Here is a 5,461-nt window from a genome sequence, read left to right as displayed (position 1 = left end):
CTTGGATCCAGATGTGCAAAGCTCAGATCCAAGTACTGATGATCCAGACATCGTGGACCACCTCGACAAAGATTCTAGGGAGATTTTTTCAGCCACATTGTGTGCTCTACCAAATCCTTCAGATTACGTCTCATCCACGTACTTCACTTTTTATAGGGAGAGCTATAACCTTATGCTAGCAGATCTTATAGGGGATGTCCATGTCACCTTGGAGACATTGAAAGCATGTGACAACAAAGGGATTCATGACTTGAAAAATTGGTGGAGGATGAAGGATGCCATTGGGTTGGTTCAAGATGATGAAGGTTGTGATTGGTAGTGGCTATGCTTGAAAGAAAGCCCCCATTTATTAATTGCACCAATGGAAGACTAGGAAGGAGTTGTTTGAGGAATTCATTGTAATCCTCGGCATGGAGATCGCCTAGGGATCAAGGCTACACTTGAGGTCATCAAATCACGGTGGTGCATTGACAAGAAAAAGCATGGTATACCCGTTTCTTGTGTCAAAGACGTGATTAAGTCATGTGAACTCTGCAAGAGTATCAATAAGCATGTTGATTTTGATACTTTCCCTGACTTGCGCAACAAGAAGGATCAGAAAAGAGTGGAGAAGGAAGTAATATACACGGATAGGTCCATTGTGGAGGATGCCTTGGCTGGCATCATGATCAAGCATAAGGTGAGGCTAGGCTAACTTCGCTCTACATAGAAATATGGGCCATCTAAGACACAATATGGTTTGTGACTTTGTGAATGGATAGTGAATTTGTGCACCTAATGCTTCTGTTTTCTTTTGCAAGTGTTGTATGTCCAACCTTATGACCCAAGTGCACAAGAGGAGACAAAAAGGCCTTTCGTCACATTGTCATCCAAGATGAGTGGATGTTAGAAAATGCTCTTCGTTTCTCCCTGCATAACTCCTGGGTCTTGGATAGCACATTCAAAACAAATGTTTTTGGCTTGCCATTGTATGTTGTTGTCTTGCCAAACCAGCATGGCATTGGCTTGCCTATATGGTTCATGATGTGCATGAATGACCTTGGTACCAACTAAGAGAGCATCACTCTTCAGCTAACCATGAGGGTCATCTTCTCAAGGATGAGTGCTTTCGATCAAAGGCTATAGTCATAGACAAGTGTAGGCGGCTGTATTAGGGGATGTAAATAACAAGCTGATTCTCTAAAAGATCAAGTACTTACATTAGGCTTGGAGGCATTGAGTCTAAAGATATCCGTTAATCAACTCAATGCTATTATTAAAAGGATGAGTCGTATGTTGGAAACTAGGGTAGTTGCCTTGAGATTTTGTGAGAGTATTGGTGTTTCAAAGACTGTAACTCAATGGCAATATTATGCATATAGGTTGGAAATAAGGAAAGATACAAATGCCTGCCTTCTACGTGGCGGTGGATACAAATGCATACCTTCTACACGGTGGTCAACTTTTGCAACAATACATTGTTGATGCATATAGCAGCATGGAAGAATCAAGATTAGTATGGATACGTAATAACCAGAAAGCATTGCATATTGAAGTATACTAAGGGCTTGCAGATATGGTTAATACAAGCGATGGGGTCAATAGAGTCTCTAAGGGCAATGCTAGATGCATGATAGTTTTACATATACATGTACTAGGGGGCCTCGATATATGCATCAATTGTACTAGGATTCAATGGCAATTGTTAGGAAGATGGGTAAACCTGATATCTTTATTACCTTTACTTGCAATCCTAAGTGGGATGAAATAAGCAATGCTTTATTGCCAGGTCAGGCTGATCGACGTGACTTGACGACACAAGTCTTCTATGAGAAGCGTAAGGATATGATGCACATATTGGTGAAAAAAGCATTATTTGAAAAGGTAATGGGATTTATGTCCATTTGAATTTCAAAAAAGAGGCTTGCCACATGTACATATATTATTGATATTAGAAAGTGGATTTAAACATATTGAGATTGCTCACATGATAAGTTGGTATGTGCTGAACTTCCAGATAAGGTGATATTTTCAGAGTTGCACAACATAATCAATCATTATAATGTCCATGGACCATGTGGGGAACTAAATATGCACTCTCCTTGCATGGTTAATGGGAGTTGCAAACATCGTTATCCTAGTAAGTTTTCTGAGACTACTATTATTGATGACAATGGGTATCCAACTTACATGCGGCGAGACGATGGTAGTTTCATTCAAGTAAAGGGTCATAGGGTGGATAGTCAATGGATTGTTCCATATAACCCTCTTCTCTCTATAAGATACAAAGCCCATATTAACATAGAAGTATCCTCTACAGCAGTGAAATATTTGTATAAGTATGTATACAAAGGACATGATAGAGCTACTATCGAGTTGCAAGCTACACATGGGGTTATTGATGATCATCAATATCTAGATGCATGGTACGTGTTTATGTCAGAGGCAAGTTGGCACTTATGCTAGTATGATTTGCATGATGAAAAGCTAGATATACAAAGGTTGCATGTTTATCTTTCAATGCAAAATAATGTTATATTCAATGACCATGATGATTTGCGTGATGTAATTAGTCGTGATAAAAACCAAAGAACTACTCTCACTGAATGGTTCAGAGCTAATCAATTGCATGTAGATGCAAATAGTTTGATATATGCTGATTTCCCTTGCAAGTGGGTGTGGAATACAGCTCTTGTTCATGGACTAAAAGAAAAAGGAGAAATATGATTGGACGTATGTATAATGTTAGCCTGAGTGCAGGTGAGCAATACTATCTACGAATGTTACTCAAAGTGTGTAAAGGCTTTAAGGAAGTACGAATGGTGAATGAACATTTGTATCCCTATTTTAAGGCTGCATGCGAAGCTAGAGGAATGTTGGAGAGAATGTGAGGAGTGGTATATGTGAAGCCGCATTTCAGAAAATAGGATTCCAACTGCTTTAACTTTTTGTCATTATTCTCGTTTTTTGTGAGCCTATATCTCCTGGAGAGATTTTGAACAAATTCTCTACCAAACTTTTAGATTATGTTTTTCATAGTTTGCAAAGAAGTTGTGCTGATGTTGGTGTTTGTCATTCTATAGCTAAGAATCAAGCTCTGTTACACATGTAGCAGTGCCTAGCACACCTCCCCTCAAGTGAACAATCCTAGCACACCTGGACCCTATACCAAGTTTCTCTCTTACTTGATAGTCCGCGACCAGTGCCTCAAGTCCCTAAACTCATAGTCCTTGACACTCTCTCTCTCTATGTGTCCAAGGCTACTACAAGTGCCCGTGACCTTGACTAACGTTCTCACACATACATCTATCTACCACATGGCCTACATCATTGGTGGCTCAGAGGTGGTTCACACATCTATCTACCATGTGGCCTACATCATCGGAGGTGGTTTTACTTTGTTAGGGCATGTTACATTGGGTTGTGGGGTCTCTCTCTCTCTCTCTCTCTCTCTCTCTCTCTCTCTCTCTCTCTCTCTCTCTCTCACAGAGATTTTCACATGGCTCCTCACTCTTTGGAGCCTCACATCTTCTCTTGTCTTCACTCTTCTTGTCGTGGTAGCTTCTCTTCACGCATCCATGTCTTCCTCTTCTTTAAGTCTTCTTGTTGTGGCAACTTCTCTTCTCGTGTCCATGTCTTCCTTCAATGCTTCCTCTAGCTTTTCTTCTTGGTGTGGATCTTCCTCTTGGAAAGAGATGTTCTTCTTCTTTCATGGCTGGGGCCATGAGCTTGTCCGTCTCAGTTCTTCTTGCTCCATGTGAGCATGTTTAAATGTTTTGTTGATAGTTCTTTTTGATGTTTATCTTATATCATTATGCAATGCAAACCCAAATCTATGTGGGAGGTCTTACCTCTTGCCTTATTTTGGACAAGGGCAGTGTCTGATCCCATTTTTACACTGAAGTAATGTGCCCAATACATAATGCATATAGCATTCATTCTTATGCACATTCCCAATGCAAGTCTGGCTATGAATAATCTTGAATTTGATTGTGATTTGCAGGCATTAACCAAGGGTTAAATGCAAACTAATGATTATCACAAATTTATCAACATAATTTTATCAAAAATTACATTAAATCAAGGGTAACCAATTTGTACGGATTGGTTGGAGTATCAAACCATCTCCGAATTGTAATCTGAAGTTATAGGAATATGTATCACATACCCAATGGTTGGTAAATTTGAACCCTCGATTGCACCAAAATATAGTGATTAGCACTGATTAACAAATTAATCCTCTGTTCTGTGTGCAAAAAACAGAGTATGCGGGGATCCCAGATCTGAGGCCTTAGAGTTCAAATGAGCTCAAATTCTTTCAAGGCCACCAATAGCAATTAGTCTAGTAGAGGATTAAGCCAAGAAACATAAGATTTGACCAAACATTGAATGCTTAATCTCTGTTTTACCAAAGTCACCTGCAGATTTGATGATGAAGAGCTTGGATCTCACTGTAGACTTGATCAAATCAAATTCTAACTTCACCAACTTGTAGAGCATTCTTGAAAAACCCTGGGGCTAAGAGGAATTAGACCCATTGCATTGGATGAAGTAGAAATCTTTGATTTGCTGTGCAGAAAAATGGCGCCCACTCCAAAAATCGATTGCGTGCGCTGGCAGTTTGAGGTTCTGATTGTCTTGGCTGGAGCACCACTAAAGTAGCTATCTATGGCTAGAGAGGCTTGAGCTAATGTGGCTCTTGGAGGGAGATCAAGCCCCTCCACTGGCTAGGGGTACAGAAGGCTTCTTGAAAATAACTAAAAAAATTTGATTATTTTCTACTTATCTACTAATCCTAATTAACTAGATAATGGGCTCATAAACTTGATGGATTCTAGGCTAGGCACTGATACCATGTTAAAATTACAGCAATGTGATGAGCTATGGTGGATCAAATGCTAGAATCAATATCATTAACAAAGAGATTAGATAATAATTAAGATATGATTAGTAAGCAATTAAGATATGATTAGTGAGCAATTACAATAATGTGATGAGCTATGGTGGATCAAATGCTAGAGATGAGCTATGGTGGATCAAATGCTAGAATCAACATCATTAACAAAGAGATTAGATAATAATTAAGATGTGATTAGTGAACAATTAACTTTTAGCTTAATTTTGGCATGGATAATCAAAAACCAGCAAGTTCTCATTAGGCCAATGCCTCAATTTATAGAGTTTACATCCAAGTATCTAATCCCACTGATTTCTCCTTGATTCACTCCACCTCTTTTGCTTGATTCTCTCCACCTCTCCCAGAATATCTCCACACCTCCTAAATCTTCTCATGCTACCCTTTATTCTCTCCCAGTAAATTCTTCTCACCTTTTCACAGGTTCTCTCATATTTACACATTCTCTTTTACAGCCTCTTGCCAAGGGCTTGTTCCTGCACACACCCTATTCACTTGTATATTTCAACACCTCCCCTCAAGTGAATACTCCTAGCACACCTAGACCCTATACCAAGTTTCTCTCTT

This window comes from Cibotium barometz, chromosome 29, assembly GCF_041138505.1.
Source record: "Cibotium barometz isolate CiBa-2024 chromosome 29, ASM4113850v1, whole genome shotgun sequence".
Lineage (NCBI taxonomy): Eukaryota > Viridiplantae > Streptophyta > Polypodiopsida > Cyatheales > Cibotiaceae > Cibotium > Cibotium barometz.
This window is presented reverse-complemented; position numbering follows the sequence as displayed.